This window comes from Hyperolius riggenbachi, chromosome 12 (assembly GCF_040937935.1).
Source record: "Hyperolius riggenbachi isolate aHypRig1 chromosome 12, aHypRig1.pri, whole genome shotgun sequence".
Taxonomy (NCBI): Eukaryota; Metazoa; Chordata; class Amphibia; order Anura; family Hyperoliidae; genus Hyperolius; species Hyperolius riggenbachi.
This window is the reverse complement of record NC_090657.1, coordinates 138,788,832-138,813,464: the sequence shown is the minus strand read 5'-3', so window position 1 is coordinate 138,813,464 and position 24,633 is coordinate 138,788,832. Positions and strand designations below refer to the sequence as shown.

The 24,633-nt window shown below is 44.7% G+C and overlaps 1 protein-coding gene across 5 annotated transcripts in view; it reads left to right on the top strand.

Moving 5' to 3' along the window:
- Nucleotides 1-24,633, top strand: part of SNX21 (sorting nexin family member 21) — a 368,146-nt gene that overhangs the window by 95,589 nt on the left and 247,924 nt on the right. For all 5 annotated transcript variants that reach the window (XM_068263250.1, XM_068263247.1, XM_068263249.1 and 2 more), the window contains one exon: nucleotides 14,750-14,802. The gene's annotated coding sequence lies outside the window, so the exon portion shown is untranslated. The remainder of the gene's footprint in view (nucleotides 1-14,749; nucleotides 14,803-24,633) is intronic.

Here is a 24,633-nt window from a genome sequence, read left to right as displayed (position 1 = left end):
GTTCATCTCTCACCATCAGAGAGGAGACTGGCTCTTAGTGAAGTGAACTGTGTTAATAGAAATCCAGAGTCGTTTGTTCTGCCTATTTGGTACAAGTGACACTTTTCTGCCTCTCTCCTATAGAACACTGGCAGCCCTGGGGGGGGGGGGGGGGGGGGGGTGCACTTGTGTCCCCAGAGTCGTTTGTCGCAATAAAACAACCAGGATTTCCTGCCGCGACGAACAACTCTGGGGGGCAGGGGAGGACTGGCCAGGGGGGAAGGAGGGAGGTTTCCCCCCCAGGCTGCCTCTCATTTAATTATTTAGGGCTGGCTGATCCACCAACCGTTTTGATATTTATTATTGAATTGGATGAAAATCTGTACCGCCAAGCATGCCCAATTAACGATTTAACTGATTTCAGGTGGAAATTAGTTGAATGTATTGATCTGAGATGCTGCGAAATCTCGGGCCAATGTGCTTATTATTATTATTGATTTATAAAGCGCCAACATATTCCGTGGCGCTGTACAAAGTAAGAAACAAACATGGGGTTCATAATGCAGACAATGGTGCACACTAATATACAGAGAGCCGAAGCCGGCGGCAATGTAACAGATCAAGCCGCCGGCTTCGGCTCTCGTTCTCCTCCCCCTTGCCCTGTCTCTTCTATACAATACTGGCAGCCGGCGGGGACATGCGTGTCCCCCCAGCAGTCGAGGACTGGGACCTTTTCGCCTGGAGGGAAAACACAAACTAGAGGCCTGTTTTCACGGCATCCCCAGCCCAAATGACTTCACACACGCTCCCCACGTGCTATGTGCTGGTAGTCACGTGGGGCGCCAATGCAGAAATACAGCCAGGACACTTGAGGGACAGTGTGACAGGTTAATTATAACTTATACTTAAGCTTATTTTTAAATCAATTCACTCACTTTTTAATTTACATTTGGCTGCAGCGAGCCGGCCACTTCAAACACAATACATTCGGTGACATTAACATTTTATGTTACGTGAAGTATTCATTTAATTAGCGCCACCTGCCGACAAGTGGTTACATTAACCACTTTGTCCTCCTTGACGTATAAAAACGTCAAGGAGGACAGGCGCGCTCCCGCGGCCGATCGCGCGCGTGCACGCGCACTCCCCGGCCGCGGAGTCGGTAGCTACGGAATCAATGTATCGGACTATGGAGCCCGATCACTGATTCCTCTCCCCCGCTGAAAAAGCGACAGCTTCTCTCGGAAGCTTCGCTCTTTCTGAAGCTGTGTCCCTCTAAGCGTACATTGTACGCTTAGAGTGACGTCATGTAAACAAACTCGAGATTGCCATCTTGTGGCCAAAAAGTAAAACTACAAGTAAATGCCAAAAAACATTACAATACACCAATATTTCCCCAAATAAAACACTTTTATATCCCACCCTCCCAAAAATGCCCACATAAAATGTTTAATTAAAAAAAAAAAACAAAAAAACATTACTATAAAAAAAAAAACACATAAATATTTACCTAAGGGTCTAAACTTTTTAAATATCTATGTAAAAATGAAATATTTCTCTCTATTTTTTTTTTATAAGCTTGTACATCGTGATGTATGCAAAATGGAAAAAATGCTCTTTTATTTCCAAATAAAATATTGTTGCGATACATTGTGATAGGGACAAAATTTAAATGGTGAAATAACCGTGACAAATGGGCAATAACAATACGTGGGTTTTAATTATGGAGGCATGTATTATTTTAAAACTATAATGGCCGAAAACAATAATGCATTTTTTCATTTTTTTTCTTATTCTTCCTGTTAAAATGCATTTACAGTAAAGTGGCTCTTAGCAAAATGTACCCCCCAAAGAAAGCCTAATTGGTGGCGGAAAAAACAAGATATAGATCAGTTCATTGTGATAAGTAGTGATAAAGTTATAGGCTAATGAATGGGAGGTGAACATTGCTCGGATGCATAAGCTGAAAACGACTGAGATGTTAAGTGGTTAATACTTTTGTGTTAATGTAAAGTTTTAATGTAATTAGCGCCACCTGCCGGATGCGCCCGGCTAATGGAAAAGTACCATTCGCGCGCGTGCTCACGTCATTGGAAGCTTACTGCACAGGCGTAGTACAAAGTTGTCTTGTACTGCGCCTGCGCAGTAAGCTTCCGATAATGCACAAGCAGGCCTGCGGCCGCGGCAGCCGCAGTTGGATGGCATGCAGCGCTAGATCGGGGCAGGCGGTGGAGAATGGCAGATCGGAGGAGACATTACTGCTACAGGGGGCTGATAGAAGCCCCAGGTAAGTGTCTGTTTTTATCTTCAACACCCTTCACAGAACCCCTTTAATAAACTTATTGCAAAAAACATAGACGTGCACTGTATAAAAGTTTGTGCACTGCTAATTATTGCAGATTTTCAGTCATAACCATTAAATAAAGGAAAACTAAACTGGGCCGTTAAAATAAATACTTTGTTTTCTTTCCATAAGATTACCACCAAAATTGCACTTTTCAATGCAAAATCAGTTACAACAATATTAAGACGTCTTCTCTGCTAACATTGCACATACTTCATGAATGGATGCATTTGTGGCCCAACTTGTTTTCTGGAGTTCATGTGCAGCAGTGTAGGCAATATATTATAATTTAATGTCCTTTATTTATAAAGCAGCAGCATATTATGCTATGCCAGGGGTGTGCATAGCTACCTATGCTTGGGGGGTGGCCCAATACCGGGGGCACACATGGCTACCTATCATGGGTGGTTGTCTAATTCCTGGGCACAATGGCTATCTATTCTCGAGGGGGAGCTGCCTAATCACGGGGGCACACGTGGCTATGTATACTGGGGGTGCTGGCTAATACCAGTGACACACAAGGCTACAAATAATGGAGGGGCTGCCTTATACCAGGGCCACACATGGCTATCTATTTTTTTTGGTGGGGCTGCCTAATACCAAGGGTACACGTGACTAATTATAATGGATGCACTGCTTTATTATATGTGTGGGATTTTCTTTGGAAATGTGTGGGTTTTTTCTTTGGAAAGGGTGGTGGGGGAACGTTGTTGCAGTGCAATTGAATTAGCTAAATCGACTCAAAGCCACCACAAAGTCTGCAGTGAGTTGCCACTTGACACGGATTGTGCAACAATGCTAGTCAACTGCAATGCAACGCAATATGTCTGAACTGACATTCACAGTTGCGATGCAGCGCACATGTGCAGAGCGACGGTAATCCAGTGACGCACTTCCTGTCCAGCGGGAGCATGTCACTGAGCAGGGGGCAGATCTATGCATATTACCCTGTTGCCACAGGCTGCTGCAGGGTAATGTTCAGGGGGAAATGATGTGTAGTTGGGTCTCATGCTGCAGGACAATCGCACCGAACCATGGGTGAAAGTAGCCTTGGGGTCACTTTGCCTAACTGTGTTTTGGGAGAAACTCTGGCGCACTGTTTTTGCATTACACTGTTACATTACAGGTAGCTCCGCACACATCTTGTCATAGCCACAATCATTTTTCGCAGTGTCGCACTCCTATTGTGGTCTGGCGCCTTGGTCAAACTTGAGAACCCCTTGTGGTCGCCCTTGAGTCAAAAAGTTTGGACACCCCTCTGCTATTCAGATAACCTTACTCATACTGCTGAAGGTTGTATGGCCTATACAGGCTGTGAATGCAGCCATACACTGCATGTCGTGGCTGGCAGGTGTCCTGTAGGGTGGGTGATTGGGGGGATAGTGCTGAGGAGGCAGTTGAATGCGGCAGGAGGGATTTGCAGGGGAGAGGCGCAGTGTTAAGTGTATACGCAGTACGTATACATGCCCAATAAAGTGCACAATTAATTCCACGACATGACCAACCCCACAACAAACTGTTTACATGACTATTTTCTGCGCACCAACCAAATGCACGACCAACTCATTAACATATAAACAAGCGATGGATTGCACCACATGGCAAGTGCACAGTTCAAACGACCTTGTACACACATGGCCAACTGCACGATACCAGCCCAACAGTGGTGTGAGTTGTTCCACTGGATGGATCAGGCAAACCGCCTGTTATCAGACTCTCTTCTAGTCGTTTGCCAAGCATACACATGCATTATTGTCATCCAACAGACCAAAATCAGATGACAATCAGGCAATTTGGTTGAGTGTGTGCACAAGCCTTAAGCCTCAATACAGCAGGGGGGCAGCCACTGCCTTAATTATTCTGGAAGATCCATGGCTGACACCTTCAGTTGTTTAAGTCTGAATAAGGGTACATGCTTCAATGAATTCTTCTGCACTGGGTGGCTGAGGGCTCTCGTGAATGACATCTGTTTGACCTGGCCTGGAGTCATTTCTGCTGACTTACTGACACTGAGTCATAGTGATCCAAGCCCAAAAATAGTGTTACTCCCTGAGCGAAGTATGGCGACGGTAAATGTGGCAAGTGTGGTATTTGTTTCTTACCAATGTCCATACAGCATGTATTTGTTCTCCATAGTTGGATCAACTGTTGGATTACAGCTGCAAAGGTCTACAAGCATTTATCAAGTCCTCTATACCGATATGCAGATTAGTCTACATTTTTTGAGACAGTTTATTAAACTAAAACGTGATTAAGAACAGTAGAAATTGTTCAATGAAGGGGCAGCAGGGGGCGGAGTGGCCATAGTGAGAAGTGCAGTTATTCAACTGAATCAGCTGTTTGCAGATATTTGATTGATGCCTCCCTCCCACATGTGGGTGAAAGCGGTTAATTCCCTTCCTGTCAGCTGCTCCTGCACATTGTCTGGGTGCTTGCTAGTGCGTGATACTTGGGGTGAAGAGGCGCCCCCTTCATGCAGTCATGGTTTTCTGCCACCAGGTATCATCAGCTCGTATCAAGCAATATCACACGTGGTGTTACAAACGCTGCTATCCAGCTGCACATTAATGGCACTGGCAGCCCAGAGACTAAATTTCCCCACAAGCGTGCAGTTTAAAGGCCTGAAAGGCCCAGTTTTGTATCACTATTTGATCATTATTTCTCTGTTCGGTGAAATTTGGAGGGCTATCAACCCGTGTAAGGCTAGCTGAAAGTTTATCATACATGCGACGATATATGGGGTGAGTTCCTCTGAATAAATCTGTCCAGAATTCCTTTACTACCATGCTGTCAGTAAGGAAGCTTTCAACCAGTTTGCTAACTAGTAACTTAACTGGAAGAAATCTCCAGAAATCTGTCTGAGATCTGATGGTGCCGTGTCGTGCGCTGATTTTGTGCTGATCAATATTTCAGTCAAGGGGGCACCTTGATGATTTGATTAGGTAATCTTAATTCGCTCATTTGGTCCTTTTTTAAATTCACTGACTATTCAGGATAGTGGAAAAGCTTTCTATTACAGAATTGTGAATCTTTGGGGATGTCTGCAATGCATGTATGTATTAGCTGCATCCTGTAGTTTTGCTCAGTATTGAGACGATTCATTTTTACTGGACAGAAAGCTGTCCACACTCCTTCCCATATCTTTTCGTGATCAGTCACAACATGAAACTTTAAGAGAGGAACTGGGAGGAGACAGCAGCCAGTCTCTAAAGGTCGCCATACATTATAATCGGATGAAAATCGGTGCTGCCAAGTGCATGCTCGACAGACAAAGCATTGTCAATCGCGCATGCTGAAAGATGTCAGGCTGAAGTTGGATGGTCGGGTGTGTGGGGGTACAGCGGCCAACGTCGGAACAAGCAACAAAACGATGAAGCCCCTGCCACCGTAATGTATAAATGTGCCCCCCCATGTGTGCATTTATACATTACCTGTCCTGTAGCAGCCTCCGCACGGTGTCTGTCCATCTCTCCTGGTACTAACAGCTACATACACGCTGGCGGCGCATAACGTCTGCCACAGTACAGACAGTAGGGGGCAGTGGCGGGCTCAGCCGACATCCTAAAGATTTCATGCTGAAATCAGACGGGAATCGGCCTGCAGTATATGGGCAGTTTCGACAAAGACAAATTTATCTCTAATCAGATTCGATTAGAGATAAATTAGTCTCTTTGTCGAATCTGCCCATGATCTTCAGGTGTATGGCTACACTGTTAATGAGCACAGATTTTATCTGACCTCTCCCACCTTTTTCCTCTGCTTAGAGATGGACTCTTTAGTGGCCAAAACTTCAGCTTCAGCAAAGTCTCATAATATTAAGATTCTGATCATCTGCAGTGCTGGTCACAAAGAGTGAATCCGCATCATCCGGAGGCGCTGTGAGAGTGAGAAGTAGCTGCCACTCTTCTGCTAAATCTTGATTTCTGGTGGAATCTCTGGATCACATAACTTTTCCAAGTGGAACAGCTGAATTAAATACACATTTGGGAAAAGAGACTCCCTAGTATGAATACATTTGAATTCAAAACCAATAAAATGAATAAAGTGAGGTGGTTTACCTCAATGAAGAGATCCTTGTGAGGAACAAATAAATATTTATTAAGCACAGGCAGTGCGTTTCACGGGTCTAAGCCCACTTCCTCAGGCCAATAACAGTGCCAGTTTGCAAATACTAGCCAGCATAGGGAGTCTCTGAATTAAATATGAAATTTGTGTTATTATGGCACCGCGCTTACCAAGTCAAAGAGGGTGCTTCTTTTCTTTTATCTTTTCTTCTACTGCCTAGGTACTGTCCTCTTCACTGAGGTCAGAATGATATCCAAAGACCTCTTTGTGACGATGATGTTGAGTTTATTAGTTCTTTGTTATGATTCTTAAATATGGTTATAGTGGATTTTGTGGATTCACAGATTATGATCGGTCCCTCAGTCACCCTAATTTCCCTGGCGGACGTGGATTGCTTTTTCATTTCCTTGGAAAACTATGCCTTGGTATTTGTCATGGCTAAATGTTATCTCTGCATGCAAAATCTGCAGGCAAAAGTTCTATGTAATATTGTTCTTGATTCCTATATTATATGTAACTTAATTTGCATAATTGTTTTGCCTTTTGTTACTGTTTGCAATCTTTTCAATAAAAAATATTGAAACAAAAAAACCTGGAAAAGTTAACTAGAGTTTTGTAATATTTAATCCAGCAGGAGGAATTCAGCTCAGGCTAATTCCTTAGCATTACTCCTATTGCCCTTGTTATTAGATTTAACTTGGTTGTGGAAGATTCAGCTCCACAGAAGATATGGATGCTATATAAATTAATAATAATAATCTGTGACTTTACGCCTTGTGTTGTCACAGGATGGCTAGCAGAGCTAGAAAACTGACATCAACTATCTACCATCAGTCTAGCAACCAGCAGTCACTGTTGGGGATCATGGGAGATGCACTGCATCTACTATGATGCAACCTGAGGCAAATATTTCAGAGCGGCACTTTCTAGAGGGCGCAAACTGATAAGGGTCCTGTAAAAATTAAGGGTCCATAAAAAATAAGAAAAACTGTCTGCTCTCTGTAAACTGCATGTGCCCACCACACAGATAAGGAATTATGCATACTATGGAATCTGTACACTGACCCTGCTCCCCGGGATTCATAAAAAACATCTGTCTCAGTCTGCAGCAATGTTGTGATAACTTCATGTACAAAGTTAAAACTGTCAAAACTTGTACACTGCCCCTATATCAGCCAGCCCTCTGAAGGCATTCCTTAGATCCATGCACAGGCTAGTAACTTTATGGTGTCTTATTGTGGACACAGTGGAGAGGATAAAAGCAATCCATATTACATGTCTGGAGATCAGAGTGATCGGATCTGCCTGAAATCATCAGGGAATATTGACAAATGTATGGACACATTCATAAATATAAACTCCAGACATTGTTCATTTGATTTATGGAAGTATCCTAAAATGAAATACAATCTTAAAAACAAGTACGGGGCAGGAAGATATAGACCAGTGCTGATTAGTAGTCAGATACATGTAGATATTGCAGGGATTAATGGCTCAGTCAGTTCAAAGAAAAACAATTGTTCTCAATCAAATTGAACTTCTTGCTTTCTCGACTTTGATGAACAGAGGCGCCAGCAGAATAAAAACAATAATTAAAAGTTTTAAAATATGCTGGGGAGGCAGTGGTGGACTTACCTCCGAAAGCAGACTAGACTACTTGTCTGACATGAATAAACACTTTATTAGTACCCCAATAGATGCAACGCGTTTCGCAGGACCAAGCCCGCTTCATCAGGCAATAAAACAGGGGACAAAACGATAGCTCTCAGCTATTGTTTTGTCCCCTGTTTTATTGCCTGATGAAGCGGGCTTGGTCCTGCGAAACGCGTTGCATCTATTGGGGTACTAATAAAGTGTTTATTCATGTCAGACAAGTAGTCTAGTCTGCTTTCGGAGGTAAGTCCACCACTGCCTCCCCAGCATATTTTAAAACTTTTAATTATTGTTTTTATTCTGCTGGCGCCTCTGCTCATCAAAGTCATTATAGTGTCCACCCTTGGTGGAAGAGGGACCCACCCCTACCTTTCTTCTATCTATGGAGAGCGACTTCTTAACCCTGAGTGAGGACAGGTCTAATCTCCTCACCTGCATTCACAGTGGTTGCCTACGTGGTAACCCTTGTTTGTGAGTATAACCTTCTCACATTACATTATTCACTATTGTCCTGAGCATACTACACCATATCAGGCGCTCGGTGTCTTTTTCTTATTTCTTGCTTTCTCGTCCTAATTGATTCTGTTAGAAGCTTTGGTTACTAAACTTCTGTGTATGTGTAAACATTCTGGGATATCTTTTGGTTTTAAAATAGATTTGCATAAGTGTTGAAACTGTCACTGTTTCTGACTTTGTGTAATTTTGAGTCCCTCTCCTCCATCCACCACACAGTAGGAATGATGCGGAACAGGCACACTTGCCCACCGAACACCAATGATGGCCAGGTGCTATGCGTGCACTTTGGTTGGGGGGATAATACACAGCATTTTGGGTATGTTTTGTATCTCTTATGCCCACTAACACCAGTGTTAATACATGGGGGCAATTGTTGCAGTTTATATGTGGTGTGATTGCTGTGTGTCATATGTGGGGTAACTATTGCATTTTAAATGTGTAGGGGCAGGATGAGAGTGGGGGAGTGGGGGCACCCTCACAATGTTTGTTTCAAGCAGCAAAAAGTCTAGAACCAGCCCAGGCAGAGCTTTTTCTCTCATGAAGTGAAACCCTTCCATCAGACGCAGAGATTACAGGGGCAGCATGTTTTTATTTTGTGTTTACACTTACAGCATGCAGTCACAGTAAGAGGAGAAGTGAGAAGAGAGCGAGTGAGGTGAAGAGGTCATCATTGGGGAAAAGCAGCTTTTTGTGTTGTGTGTGGAGTCTGACAGTGAATGGGGGGGGGGGGGGGAGCAGCAGTGTTTCATTTGACTTGTACAGCAGAAGGGAGGAGGTAGCACTGTTGTCCTGACTGAGGAGGAATGAGGGACGGCCGACTAGCTGAGGATGAGCAGTTGGTTGTCGTCACAGACTCGCAGCCAGCCAGTGTGTTATTGCGTTGAGCTGGCTGGCTACTTACTGGGGGCAACTATACTGGCTGCCTATACTGAGTGCACCTATACTGGCTACCAATAATGGGGGTAACTATACCTGGCTACATATACTGGGGCACCTTCCTGGCGAACCTGTACTGCGAGCAACTATATCTGGCTACCTATACTATTGGCAACTATACTTGGCTACCTATACTGGGGGAACATATACTTGGCTATATATACTGGGGGAACATATACTTGGCTACCTATACTGGGGGTATCTATACCTGGCTTCCTATACTTTCGCACCTCAGCTATAAAGTGCGGTTCAAATTGTCGGGTGTTGTGCGATCATTCCAAATTGAGGGGAGGGGGGGTGGGGATAAATCTTCACAAGTTTCCCTCAGGCAACAAAGAGTCTAGAACCGTCTCTGCCTGCAGGAAATCACTGTGATTTGGATGTAATGGAAACTGCCCTAAGCCTTCTTCAGACTCTATTTCTGTGGACTGACACAATGTTAGAACACATGGCTTACATTATGAGCAGTCAGCTGATCACTAATTATTGCAGTGGTGATTCAGAAATTTGCAGCATCTCCATAAAGATTTGAGAACTGCCATTTTATTAACCAGTAGTGGATTAATTAGTTGCCGGTTAAATAAGAATCTGATTAGATGGCTGCAATGTTTCCTTTGAAAAAAAAATCCAAATACGAGCAAACAAGGATCTGCACATTCTTTAAATGATATCTAATCGCTTCTCTACTCCAGGATCTTCAGAAGTTAGATCTACCCATGTGTAAAGGATGTTCTGAAAATCCATAAATGTGCATAAAAAGTCAGTTTGTCATAGTAACAGCCACCGCAGCTGTTTGTAAGAAAAAGTTCTTGACTTTCCCATGCAAGAACTGCCCCAGCCTAGACCTTTCTGGCTGTGTATAACATTAATCTGTAAGAATTACATTAATGCTGCAAGCTGCCTATCAGCTGCTGCGAGCTGCAAACTTTTCTTAGTTTAGGGATTTCTGTGTCTCCACCCTTCTCTGAACCCCTCCCTCTACTTTCAAGCCATCTCTCTCCCCAGATGGAATGCATCTATTTCGGGAAGACATTACACATCCCCCCTCCTCCTCCTCCATCCCTATGGGCTGACTCTCCATAATTATAAACAAGCTGGAGAGAGACATGTAGCCCTGCAGGCTGAGAATAGTCCACATTCCACAGAGAAGGGATCTTTTAAACTCCTGCACCTGCCTCCACCCATCCCACGCAAGTTGACTGCATCATCTACTATTAGTACAGGAGGGTGCTTTGTAGCAGGAGCTTAATGTACACGCTATATGTTTCTGTATGGTAAGGTGAGAACTGTGAGGCTTCATGGGGATGACACAGAAATAAATAAAATATAATCCTTGTCATTAGCAACAACCAATAAAATCATCACTTCCTTTTACCAAGCAAAATAGGAAAAAGCAACAGTTGGAGTATGATTGGCTGATATGAACAAGCTCATGTCCATATCTCATAATGTGAACAAAAAAAATAGGCGTGCATATTTCCTCACCTAAAACGGAGGTATATTGTGCTAATGTTTCAAGTTTCTTTGTTGGGTTAATCCAAGAGGATTGCAGAATGCAATAGTAAATGCTGAGCACATAGTGGCTTCAATTCACAAATGACTGCATTGGACAGAAAACAGATGATTTTACAGAACAATTTGTGAAATGTCAATTCAATAAAGCGGTTACCGCATGGAAAACTACAATTACAGACTTGTGAGGTAAATACTTCAATAGACATCAACTCACAAAGATTGGAGCGTGTGGTAAAAACTAGTGAGATGTTTGGTATCTCCAGCCTGTATAACTAACAAACAGCCATTCGGAAGGTTATAAGTTGAAAGGAGACTGCCTGCAACCTGTATTTTTAAGCCTGATCAGGCTCAAGTAGCTAGTGCTCACTTTTCCTGTGGTTCATCACTCCACACAGAGACAGATCAACGGATAAGAAGGAGGCACTCAAGTGGCTTTTAAACTTGCATTTATCAAATCTCAGCTCTACACATGTTTCGGTTGACCTCCTTCATTAGGTGTATATGCATCAAAGGAACCACAGTGAATAAATATATTAGTATGTGCACCCCACCCAGTCCTGGGCACACCTTCCTGGTCAGCTGACCAATGACGGTATCCAATCAGTCTAAAGTATGTGCAGTAATTCGTCGGTAAGCGCCGTTTTGCCAGAGATTGCTGGTATGCAAGGAAAATGAAGTTAAAAATAAAAATAGGACCGTATTTTTTGGAATATAAGATGCTCCGGAATATAAGACGCACCTAGGTTTAGAGGGCAAAAATCAGGGAAAAAAATATACTAAACCTGGCGCGTCCATGTTCTAGGAGCGTCTTGTACATGTTCTCCTCCATTGACCGCCTATGTTCACTATGTGTCCCCTCCTGTCTTCCTGTGTTTGTCCATGTCTCCCCTCTTGCCCCCCCCTGTGTGGTCCTCCTGACCCCATGTGTCCCCTCCTGTCCTGTGTGTGTGTGTCCTCTTCTGGCCCCTTGTGTGGTCCTCCAGTCCCCCTGTGTCCACTCCTGTCCTACTGTTTGTGTGTCTGTGTCCCCTCCTGCCCTCCCTTTGTGTCCGTGCCCCCTTCAGCCCATCTGTGTGATCCTCCAGTTCCTGTGTCCCCTCCTGTATGTGTCTGTGTCCCCTCCTGCTCCCCTGTGTGTGTGTCCGTGCCCCCTTCAGCCCCCGCGTTGTCCTCCAGTCCCCTTTACCTTCCTGTCCTCCTCTCTGTGTCCCCTCCAGCCCCCTCCCCCACGCATGTCTCCGCTCCCCCCGAGTAACAATAACTGCAGAGAGACTCACCTCCCTATTGATTCCAGTGCTGGGTGGTCCTCTCCGCCTCCAGCATGTCAGCGCTACCCCTGTAAAAGAATAGTTTGCGGGCAGCTTCCTCCAGCAGCGAAGATCTGCAGACATCTTGCGTACCGTGCGGTAGGCCTGAAAGATAAATCGAATTTAAACCGAAATCGCGATCACCAAAATCACAACTGTCCCCCAAGTCCCAGCAAGTGTGGCTCTCAGCATCGGCAGTGTTGGACATACCTTCTGCACGAACCCAACACTGTCCGGTCTCTATCGCCGTGTGCCGGCTCTTGTGCACTGCATTCTTCCTGGTTCCTGTATGTCACAAGACATACAGGAAGTATGCTGAGCATTAGATCTTGCAGGAGAAGAAGTGGATAGAGGGGCATCGCTGGACTTGTGCTGAAAGGTATATCCAGCACTGCTGCAGCTTGGGGGACAGAGGGGCCACAAAGAGCGAGTGCAGAGAGAGACACAGAGCGGGCAGAGAGAGAGACCCAGAGGGGACACAAACAAAAGGGGCACACGTAGAAACACAGAGGGTGCACAAAGAGAGACAGAGGGTGCACAAAGAGAGGCAGGGGACAGAGAGACACCGAGGGTGCACAAAGAGAGGCAGGGGACAGAGAGACACAGGGTGAACAAAGAGAGGCAGGGAAACAAACAAGCACAGAGGGGGAACAAAGCTTGATTTGAAAGAAATCGTGAATCGAATCGAAATCGTGATTTCGGACAGAAATTGCTCAATTCTCTAGGGGAAGCCGCACGGTACGCAAGATGTCTGCAGACCTCCGCTGCTGGAGGAAGGTGAGCCACTCTGCCCACTAACTACTGTTTTACAGGGGTAGCGCTGACATGCTGAAGGCGGAGAGGACCACCTAGCGCTGGAATCAATAGGGAGGTGAGTCGCTGTGCAGTTATTGGTACTCGGGAGAGCGGAGACATGCGGGGGCAGGCGGACCACACAGGGGGACAAGGCAGGGAGTCCCCGACGTAGCGGCGGGTTGGCGGTTCGTATCGGCGGACGTTTTTAAGTCGGGGATTCCCTGTCTTTGGAATATAAGACGCAGGGACTTTTTCTCCCCATTTTTTGGGGAGAAAAAGGGCGTCTTATATTCTAAAAAAAATATGGTAATTTAAAAAACTTAATAAGATACAATTTTTTTGAGCTGATACAAATGTAATGTTAATTTTATGCAGCTTGGACTTGCACTTAACTTGTTGGCATAGTAAAAAAAATGCTATCCGTATCACATCTTTTTAATCCATTCTCTGCACTGCAATAATCCATCAAATACCTAATTAAATACTGCATAAAGGTGGTAAAAATCTTTGTGAATTGTCATGCAGTTTTTCGGTTCATTACCAAACTATTACAACATATGTGAATTTGAGGAAAAAAAAGTCTAAAATGCCACATGAAGTAAGCACAAGAGGGTACAGGACGAAGCTGACAAAGCATCCTAGGTCTGTTACATGCTGTATTACAGGCCACAAAATGTCAGGAGTGCTTCTAATAAATCTAATTAGTGATGAGCAACGGATTAAATCCAGATGAAATCCGAATGAGTTTCATTAGAATTTCATCCGGATAATTAATGCAGCTGATTTTTAAAGAGACCCTGTAATAAAAAAACGTCCCCTGGGGGGTACTTACCTTGGGGGGGGGGGGGGGGGAAGCCTCAGGGTCCCAATGAGGCTTCCCCCATCCCTGTAGCTGCAGGCAATCCAGCGCTGGCTCCCCCGAAGAGTCCCGCAACCCTGGCTCGACAAGCCTGACAAGGCTTGATATATTTACCTTCCCAGCCCCAGCGGGGGCGCTATTGCGGCTCTCAGCACGGAGATAGGTGGAAATAGCCGAACCTTTACCTTTGCGGTATGTGAACCTTTTTTTAATTTATTTTTGAAGGGGAAAGGGTACGTAATTCCTGCTATCTGCCTATCCACGTTTATATTCTTTGGTTGCTTCCTACACAGCATGCACTAGTATGTACATTTTTGAGGTGCTGTGCACATCCACTGGCTTTCTGTGAGTTTCGAGCTGAGGACATTTTAAATTTTGCTCTGTGTGTTTCTGCCCAGGCTCTTGATCTCCAAGCATATTGGGTATGTTATTTATCAGCCCAATTGAAAATACTACTATGCGCTTTGCAATGTGCGACAGAGTGAGTGCAGTAACATGGGGACTCTGTGCTGGTGGTCTCCCCATGTATAACTGCACCCATAAGGTTTGGGGCTCATGGTCCTGCAGATGACCCCAGGTAAGTCTGTTCTCATGCTTTTTTTTTTTAATTAACTATGTGTCTCATCATGGATATTCTCATGGTATGTGTAGGATGCTATTGCTTCCACTGTTAATAAGAAGACCTCTCAATGGGCTTGGACTTGCTTGCTAACTTAGGCTTTACCCACATGTCCATGAAAATATGGAACCAACAATCTGTTTTCTTTATTTTGTTTTTAGGTGTAGCGTGCATCCACTGTCTTTCTGTGAATTTTACACTACACGGGGAAAGGGTAAGTGCTTGGACCAAGCAGCACCTCTCATATATATGACTGCAGGAAAGACTTCTCAGCATATTTAAAGGCACATACTTAGAAAATTAGTTTTTTTTGTTTTTTTTTTTGCAACAACAAGTCTGTGAGACCCATATATTACACTATTGTGCTTTTTTGGCCTTCTCTATTTTTCCAAGGTACAACTCCCTCTAGAGGTGTTTAATTAATAATCAAGTGGCTTCATCAGTTCCAACGATGGTGCTGAGCTGAAGCAATTATGCTTAAAGGATACATCTGGCAATGAAGTAAATATAAAGTCCTGTAATTTTCAAACTTGCATAGTTACAAAGTTACATAATTGGGTTGAAAAAAGACATCTGTTCATCATGTTAAACCAGAACATATGGTACAACAATAACCTGCACCTTCACATACTGTATCTCAGTTGATCCAGAGAAAAAAAAATCCTTCCCGACTCCAGTTGACAGTCAGATAAATTCCCTGTATCAACTTCACCGGGAATTACCTAGTGATTATAGCCATGTATGTCTTTCAGTTCAAGGACAGCATCCAAGCCCCCTTTAAAGGGACTCCGAGCAGTGCAGAAACTATGGAAAGATGCATATCATTTTAAAGCTCTCTTTCTCCTCTTTCCAATGATATATAAACCACCGCCCTTTTAGTTTTCGATATTTTCGCGATTGAAATTGCAGCGGCCGCAATTTCAATCGCGAAAATAGAGAAAACTAAAAGGCGTAGGGTGAAGATTTGGGTGTCGCCAGAAAGAGGAGAAAGAGAGCTTTAAAATGATATCTATCTCTCCATAGTTACATTGTATTACACAGGGTGACTTTTTCCTAAAGTCAGCAGCTCCATTCTGCTGAATGGAGCTGCTGACACTGGGGAAAGTTTCGTCCTGTGTAATACAAGTAACTATGGAAAGATGGATATCATTTCAAAGCTCTCTTTCTCCTCTTTCGGGCGACACCTAAATCGTCGCCCTACGCCTTTCATTTTTCTCTATTTTCGCGATTGAAATCGTGGCCGCCGCAATTTCAATTGCGAAAATAGCGAAAACTAAAAGGCGTAGGGTGGCGGTTTATATATTATTGGAAAGAGGAGAAAGAGAGCTTTAAAATGATATGCATCTTTCCATAGTTTCTGCACTGCTCGGAGTCCCTTTAAATGCAAATAAAGAATTTGTGATAACTATGTCCACATAATTTAACCACTCCTACTGTAAAGAACTCCTTCCTAAATAGATGGCAAAAACTCTTACCTCCATATGCAGTTCATGTCCTCTAGTCCTTTACACAAGCCTAGGAATGAAAAGCTCATCTGCCAAGCTTGTATATTGCCCTTTAATGTATTTATATATGTTAATTAGCTTTCCTCTATGGCATCATTTCACCAGACTAATCAAGCCCAATTGATCTAACCTTTCCTGGTAAGCGAGAACTTCCACCAATTTTGTGTCTCGTCTCTGCACCTGCAACAAAACTGCAGTGTTCACCCTGTAATGCGGTGCCCATAACTGCATTCCATATTGCAGATGCGGCCTTACAAGAAATTCTAAACAGAGGCAATATTATGCTAGTCTCCTGAGTTTTTATTTCTCTTATAATGCACCCAAAAATTGTATTTGCTATAGCTGCAGCTGCTTAGCGTTGAATACGATTACTTAACTTGTTGTCAACAGTACTCTCAGGCCCTTTTTACACCTGCGACGCTTCCCCACCGCAAGGGCCATGCAAGTGTGTTGAGAATTGCACATTTAAAGTGATGCGGTGCGGCGGAAATTTCCAAACCACCACATTCCCGACACAGTCTGCAGCGCGTTGCCGCATCATCCGTGCCTACCGCCGGATTATGCAGCAATGCAAGTCGATGGGTGACGCAGCAAGTGTGAACGATGGGAGCGTGGTGCAATACACCATGTATGCACGGACTGACATGAATCCCAGTGATGCACTTCCTGCCTAGCAGGAAGTATGTCACTAGCCAGAAAGCGGCGCGATGCATATGACCCTGACACCGCACTGTGCTTGTTAATCTTAAAAGTAAAACTACCCTCACTCTCTCTCCAAGTTTGTGGTCCCCATGTGTATCGCATTTATTTTTTATGGTGCTAGACAGTTGATATGACCAAGGTACACAACTTTATATTTTTCAACATCGAATTTAATCTGCGATTTAATTGTCCATATAGCCATCCTATCCAGATAATTTTGCACAACTTTGTAACATCTGCAAAAATAGCAATATTACTTTCTGCTTCATCTACTACAAGGTCATTAATAAATAAATTGAAGAGTACTGGACCCAGTACCAACCCCTGTGGGACCACACTGCTGACAATCACCCTTTTTGAATATGATCCATTCACCACAATTATTTTCTGCCTATTAGCCAGTTGCTTGTTTGTGCACACAGATTCTTCCCTAGTCCTTCCATCTTTAACTTCTACACCAGAACAGTGTTGAAGGCCTTTGCAGCATTCACAATATTGACATTAGCATTTGCCGCCTCATAAAAGCTGATCTAGTATATAGCCATGTCACTGACTGTCCCCAGAGGAGCTCAAAATCTAATCCCACCATTGTCATAGTCTATTGTCCTGCCATATTATTATTCATATGTAATTATATAGCACTAACATCTTTTGCAGCACTTTACAGAGTACATAGTCATGTCACTGACTTTCCTCAGAGGAGCTCACTATCTTATTCCTACCATTTATTATTTATTGTATTTATAAAGTGCCAACATATTACACAGCGCTGGACATTAGTTTAGGTTACAGACAATATTTAGGGGTGACATACAGCAATATAACAATACACTAATACAAGAAAAAACACGCAGCACAGTATGAGTACAAGGTAATGCTTAGTCACTGGAGGGGAGCATGGAGATTAGGCAAGTTAGGTTTACTCAAATGCATAGCATGGGTTCACAGTAATGGAGGTGCATGATCAGGTAGGACACAAAAGTAAGAGGACCCTGCCCAAAGGCTTACAATCTAGAGGGAGAGGTAGGGACACGAAAGGTAGGGGACCAGAGTTCAGCTGTGGGTTTAGAGCACTTGTGAGGGCTAGTAGGCCAGAGTGAAAAGGTGAGTTTTGAGGGCCTTCTTGAAGATGTTGAAGGAGGGGAATGCCCTAATGGGTGGCGGTAGGGAGTTCCATAGTGTTGGAGCAGCTCTTGAGATGTCGGTGGCGGTCAGGCGAAGTTCATTGAGGAGCGGAGTGACCTAACCTAATGTCTTACCATATAATTATTATGTATTTATATAGCACTGACATCATGTTTCTTGTATGGGGAAACACTCCTTTTTTTAGGGGGAGTGAGGGGGGTCCAGTAAGTGTTCCCGGTATGGGGCCCATGCATTTCTGAAGGCAGCCCTGCTGAAAAGTCGCACCCTGCATTCGATGTGCAGGGTGAACATACAGTAATGCAGACAGCACAGTGAAGGTATACTTCAGTGCCACTGTTACCACATGCATTACTGGGTTAACGCACAGCATATGTCGGAACTCGGCAAAACAAAGTTTGATATACAATATATGTGGCAGGGAACCTGGCAAATTAAAGGTGGGCATTGTTTTAGTTTCTCTGCCTTAGGTGCTTGACCTTGTCGCAGTTCTGATTCCACCCACAGGATATCGATGCCAGGCTCACCTCAGGAGTACAGAGTACAAGGCATATTTTCCTGTGGACTCAGTAACCTGGTGTAACTGATTATGTGTGAAAAATGGCCCAAACAATTTGATATTGAAAGACTCCATCAACAAATGAACACACACAGGCTCACTATTAACCACTTTGCATCCAGACCGTGTTTCCCCCTTATGGACCAGAGCAGTTTTGAAATTTAAGCTATGTAGCTATTTAACCTCCCTGGCGGTTAATTTTTTTTGCCAAATAGGCAAAAATCCTTTTTTTTTTATTTTTTTTTTTTGTTTCATGTAAAGCTACCAGAGTGGTAGCTACATGAAACGCCACTAGAGGGCGCATGTGTCCCTCTAGTGCGATCGTCGCCGGCATCAATAGCAAACAGGGGAACGCGTATATAACGCGCTCCCCTGTTTGGCTTCTCCTGTCGCCATGACGACGATCGGAATGACGTCAGACGCCTCCGATCCAGCCCATAGCGCTGCCCGGAACTCATTGGTCCGGGCAGCGCAGGGCTCTGGCGGGGGGGGCCCTCTTCAGCCTCTGCGTGCGGGCGATCGCCGCAGAGCGGCGGCGATCAAGCTGTACGCTCGGCTAGCGAAGTGCTAGCTGCGCGTACAGCACTTTAAATGGCCCAAATCGCCCCACGGGGGGCTGAGATATCTTCCTGCGCGGCATAGCTCGAGCTCAGCTCGGGCTTACCGCCAGGAAGGTTAATCAGCAATAACATTATCCCTACTCATGGCACCTAAATTAAATATATATCGGGCCCTGTGGAAGATGAGAGGGAGAGGGGAGGAGCTGTTGTTGGCATGAATGCCGGTATCTCGAGCTGCTTGGAAAGTTGGTTGAATCTGCAGTAGAACTCATTTAGCTCCTCGGGCAGTTGGATGGTTGGGGCCATGTGTGTGTCTGCGTGTGTGTGGGGGGGAGGGGTTTTTGAAATTTGTGGCCTCCATACCTCCCGTGGGTTTTTGCACTGGAGGCTGAGTCGCAGCTTCTCATAGTAGGCCCTCTTAGTGATTCTCAGTTCCCGGTTCAGGGAGTTTCTAGCTACCCTAAATTCTTCCATGGACCCTTACTTGTGCATCTTTTCCTTGATCTTCGGGAGCTGCCAGTTTGCCGTTAAACCAAGGGTCATTGTTGGGAAAGACTTTGATGGTCTTGGATGGGATACATGACTCCTTGCAGAAACTGATGTAGGAGGTTATGCTCTCTGTCCATTCATCTAGAGTGGGCACTGCCAGGGCCAACCAGTCCGTGTTGTCAAAGCATTCCTGGAGTTCCAGTTTGGCCTCTTTTTTCCACTTCTTTACTGTCTTGATGGCTGATTTGGTTGCCTTCAGCTGCCTCCTGTAGGTGGGGATCAGGTGGACTAGGTTGTGGTCAGAGTTTCCCAGACCGGCTCCTTGGGCAGCCTTGTATGCATTCTTGAGGATTGTGTAGCAGTGGTCCCGGGTGTTTTCATTTCTGGTGGGGCAGGTGTATACCATTGTCTGTATTATTTTGTACCCCATGTTTGTTTCTTACTTTGAACAGCTCCACAGAATATGTTGGTGCTTTATAAATCAATAATAATAATAAAGGAGTGAGCAGTTCTTTTTCCTAGGCAAGAAGCACAAGCTTCATAGCTTTTCTTATGACGTTTTTGTTTCCTCACCTTGGGCCTGATGTATTAAAGTTCAATAAGGCTTTATATAAAAAAAGTAATAATAGAAAGGCTCTTAAAACCAGCACATAAATTACCCGTGTTTATCTCATCTTGCTGAACATTGCACTCAAGCTTGATTTATCATGTAAACATGAGATTTATCTTGCGCATGGAACTGTGCAAGTCAGCACTGCGTCTTATCTGATGTAGCTGTTCAAGCCTTCCCCAGCACAGTTCTTGCCAAAGTGCTGAATATATTTAGTTTAGAGGAAAGAAACAGAACAGTGAGATTCTTTCCCCTTTCCGAATATACGGTAGCCTTGTTCTCAGGCAATATCAACTGGTAATAAGAGGGAGAGAGAGACATCTGTTGTTGACAGTGGGGGTGCCTTGCAAAGGGATGCCAAAGCTTCCCCCACTCAGCCTATTTTTAGTGGTAACTTACCTCTTTACCTTGCCTACTAGGGTGACCAGTAATACAAGGTTTTGGGTTTATGGTGTGTTATGGTGAATTTGTAATGGGTCTTGGTAAATGATCTTTGGGGCAATCATAAGTGTGAAAGTTAGAGTTAGAAAACACATCATTTGTATTAGTGTTTTATTTTTCTGCTTGTTGCAGGAAATCTTCAGAAAGCCTGTCCAGGACCCTCTATACCAGTTATTTTCTCAGGCATACCCCACACCTAGATTTTCCAGCAATCAGTATCATAATCATGAAGACTGTTCTCTTTTGTTTGTTTTGAACACATAAACACGGCCCGCATCAGATCTGAAGTGCCCTTTTTAAAATCTGGACCATTTTTTCCCGCGCTTCTGGCAAAATTACACAAAGTTGCAAACCCAATATTTTTCAGTAGCACTACTGAAGCAAACTTATTCTTCAGAGCATGGACAACCAGCTAAATGTTTTTAAACCATTTATTAAAAAGTTTAGTAGGTGTGTAAATATTTACAAAGAAAAACAAAGAAAAAATGCAAACAAACAATATTGCACCGTTTTTAAATAAAATGATTAAAAAAAAGGGAGAAAATAATACCTGAGTGGTCTTTTTTGCCTTGGGCCAATACAATAAACAGTCAGTTACTGTAGTATGACTATGTGTAGTTTAGATCTCCTTGGCCTCCTTGAAGGCAACTCTAGTACTACGGTAGTTAGTATTAGTAACAAGATATCACAAGCTGTGTTCCTGTCTCTGACATACCCTTTTAAAGGACTTTAAAAAGGGAAATTTAGATTTTTTATCATCAGTCATACAAAAGTGTGGATTCAGTCAGGGTTGTGAAACATGGAGCTTGATTTGTAACTAATGGCTGCTCCACTGAACCCGCCCAGAGCCCCGGTGAGTCCAGTGGCTTTATAGGATGTGATCCCCGCATGTTGATTGGCCCAATTGACTGCCTGTCAAGTCAAGTGACAGGCAGCCTGTTGGGTCATTTAAGCCCATGATTTATTATCTTATTGTAAATTTACCCTATTGCTGATCTATAATCCGTCACTCTCCAACCTTTGATAAAAGGTTTTCCGACAAGCATACACTGTAACTTAGGCCATTCCCTCTTTGACATCTGGCCAAGTTTTACTCCTTCTAAATAACCTAAAAACCCTCTTCCTCCAGGTATAAATAATGAGATCTGGTCAGTGGAATGCTGATACCATGGGCGTCCGCAGAAAATTTTCAGGGGGGTGGGGGGCAAATGGGGAGGGGGGAAGGGTCATTTAGTGCGCCGCACCACGAATCAGGGGGCATGCTGTGCGACATGCTTAGCGCACCGCACCGAAAAATGGGTGTGGTCATGGACCAGAATGTGGGTGTGGTCATGGATGGAGCCAAAGTTACATGAACTTAGCAATGGTGGGGAATTAGACAAGGACTATAGTAGGATTTAGATTGAGAGTAGAGATGGCCCGAACGGTTTGCACGCGAACTTATTAGCGCGAACTTCGGTGGTTTGCGTTTGCGGTGGACCGCGAACTATATACGAGTTCGCCTCGCCCCTATACTACATCATTAGGGTCAACTTTGACCCTTTACATCACAGTAAGCAGACACAGGGTAGCCAATCAGGCTACACTCCCTCCTGGAGCCCCCCTCCCCTTATAAAACGCAGGCAGTGTCAGCCTTTTCACTCACTTGTGTGGCTGCAGTAACTAAGCTACATACACACGAGGCACGGATGTCTGCAGTTGTATGGAGACAAACAACAGTTGAAAGTCTCCAGCAATGAGAGTTGTATACAAGCGACGATTGTATACACGCGGCAACAACCTGTCTGCATCATAGCGGAAACTGTTGCTCAGCAACTTCTGTCGCAGGTTCAATGAACTGTCGGACTCACAAGAGTTGCTAGAGACTAGCATACACACGACCGCACCGACTTGAGACTAGCGACGGTTCCTGCAACAGCTGTTGCCGGCGATTGGCCAAGTCAATCGCCTGGAGACTGCTCTGATTAGCAACAGTTCCTTGCGCGCGCCTCATACACACGGAGGACGCGCCATGTGTTTCCAGCAACAGTTGTAGCCCATGTGTATTCAGCATTAGAAGGGAGAGGACCTGCTGACATAGGGAAAGCTTAGTTATGCTCTTGTGTTAGGCTTGTTAGGTCGCTCCTTCTTGCTGATACTTATTGCTAAAAAGCACTCCTCATCCTCAACAGCTCTTTTGAGAGCTAATGTTGTTCTTGTGATCTATTTTTTTTGTGTGTGTGTGTACCACAGACACTTGTGTTGCATATACAGCCCTGTCAGGCAGTCGCAGCTGCTGGACTTTGGCCCCTTGGTAATTCCTACTGTGCCACTGCCAGTCCCAGCACATTCAGTGACTACCTGTGTGTTTGACAGTTGCACATACTTAATACCAATCACTGCATACCCACCTGTTCAGTGCACCTACCTACGTATGTGAGCGCACACATTGTTATATAACACCAGTCACTGCACCTGTTCATAGTACCTGTGTGTGACAGCTGCACATTTGTAATGCCAATCACTGCATACCCACCTGTTCAGTGCACCTACCTACCTACGAGAGCGCATGCATTGTTATATACCACCAGTCACTGCACCAGTTCACGGTACCTGTGTGTGTGACAGCTGCACATTTGTAATACCAATCACTGCATACCCACCTGTTCAGTGCACCTACCTACCTACGTGAGCGCACGCAGTGTTATATACCACCAGTCACTGCACCTGTTCACGGTACCTATGTGTGACAGCTGCAAATTTGTAATACTAGTCATTGCATAATTGTTCACAGTACCTGTGTGACCGCACGCTGTGTAATATACCATTCCGTGCATACCTGTTAACTGCACCTGTGTGACAGCTGCACATTGTATTGTAATACCAGTCACTGCATACCTTTCACTGCACCTGTGTGACTGCGCATTGTATTAGTCAAGTCAGTTCATACCTTTCACTTCACCCCTCCCCCGATATGGACAAAACAGGCAGAGCCAGACGCAGACTCAGGGGCAGGCCACCAGGCAGGTCTGTTCGAGGTCGTGCTGACGGGATTTCGTGCGGCCCTGGCCCAAAGTATAGTGCTCAGAAGAAGGCACGTCCCATCAACTCCCAAGATTGTCAGGACATGGTTGACTATTTAACACAGAACACTTCATCTTCTGCAGCCACAAGTGGTACTACAAGCACCACATTCGCTGCATTTGACACTTCGCAGGAGTTATTTGGTGGGGAATTAACTGATTCACAACCATCATTGTTACAATAAGATGAAGGCGCTAAGCAAGTTACACCACTCTTATATGTCTGAGTTAGGCGACACTATGGACGTAACGTGGGAGGAGGAGGATGATGAAGTACCTGCTGTTGGTGCAGTTTATGAAGTGTCTGAGGCAAGCGATGCTGGGGAGGATGATTATGATGATACGGATGCCACATGGGATCCTAATAGACAAGATGACCAAGGGGACAGTTCAGAGGGGGAGTCAGAGAGGAGTAGGAGGAGACGAGTTCCTGAAAGAAGCAGGAGGAGCTCGTCATCAGAAACAGCTGGTGGCAGTGTCTGGCGCCATGTATCACCACCTATGGACAGCCGGCCAACATGCCCTTCGACGTTAGCTGCTGATGCCACCATAGTGCCATCACCCCATGGGGGGATCAGCGGTTTGGAAATGTTTTGTGTGTCTGCCTTAGATCAGAGCAATGCCATCTGTTCTCTCTGCCGCCAAAAATTGAGCCATGGAAAGGCCAATAGCCGCATAGGGACACCTGCCTTACGAAGGCACATGGAGAAAAGGCACGAACTGCAATGGGAAGACCACCTGAGAAAAAGCAGCACACAAAAGAAAAGCCACCCTCCTTCTCCTCTTCCTCCTTCAGGTGCATCATCTTCAGCCGCTTTCTCCCTTGCACCTTCACAGTCACCCTCCTCCACTCCGCCTTTCACCTTCACCTTGAGCGGTTCCTGCTCCTCTGCCCACAGCAGCAGCCAGGTGTCCGTGAGGGAAATCTTTGAGTGGAAGAAGCCAATGTCTGCCAGTCACCCCCTTGCCCGGCG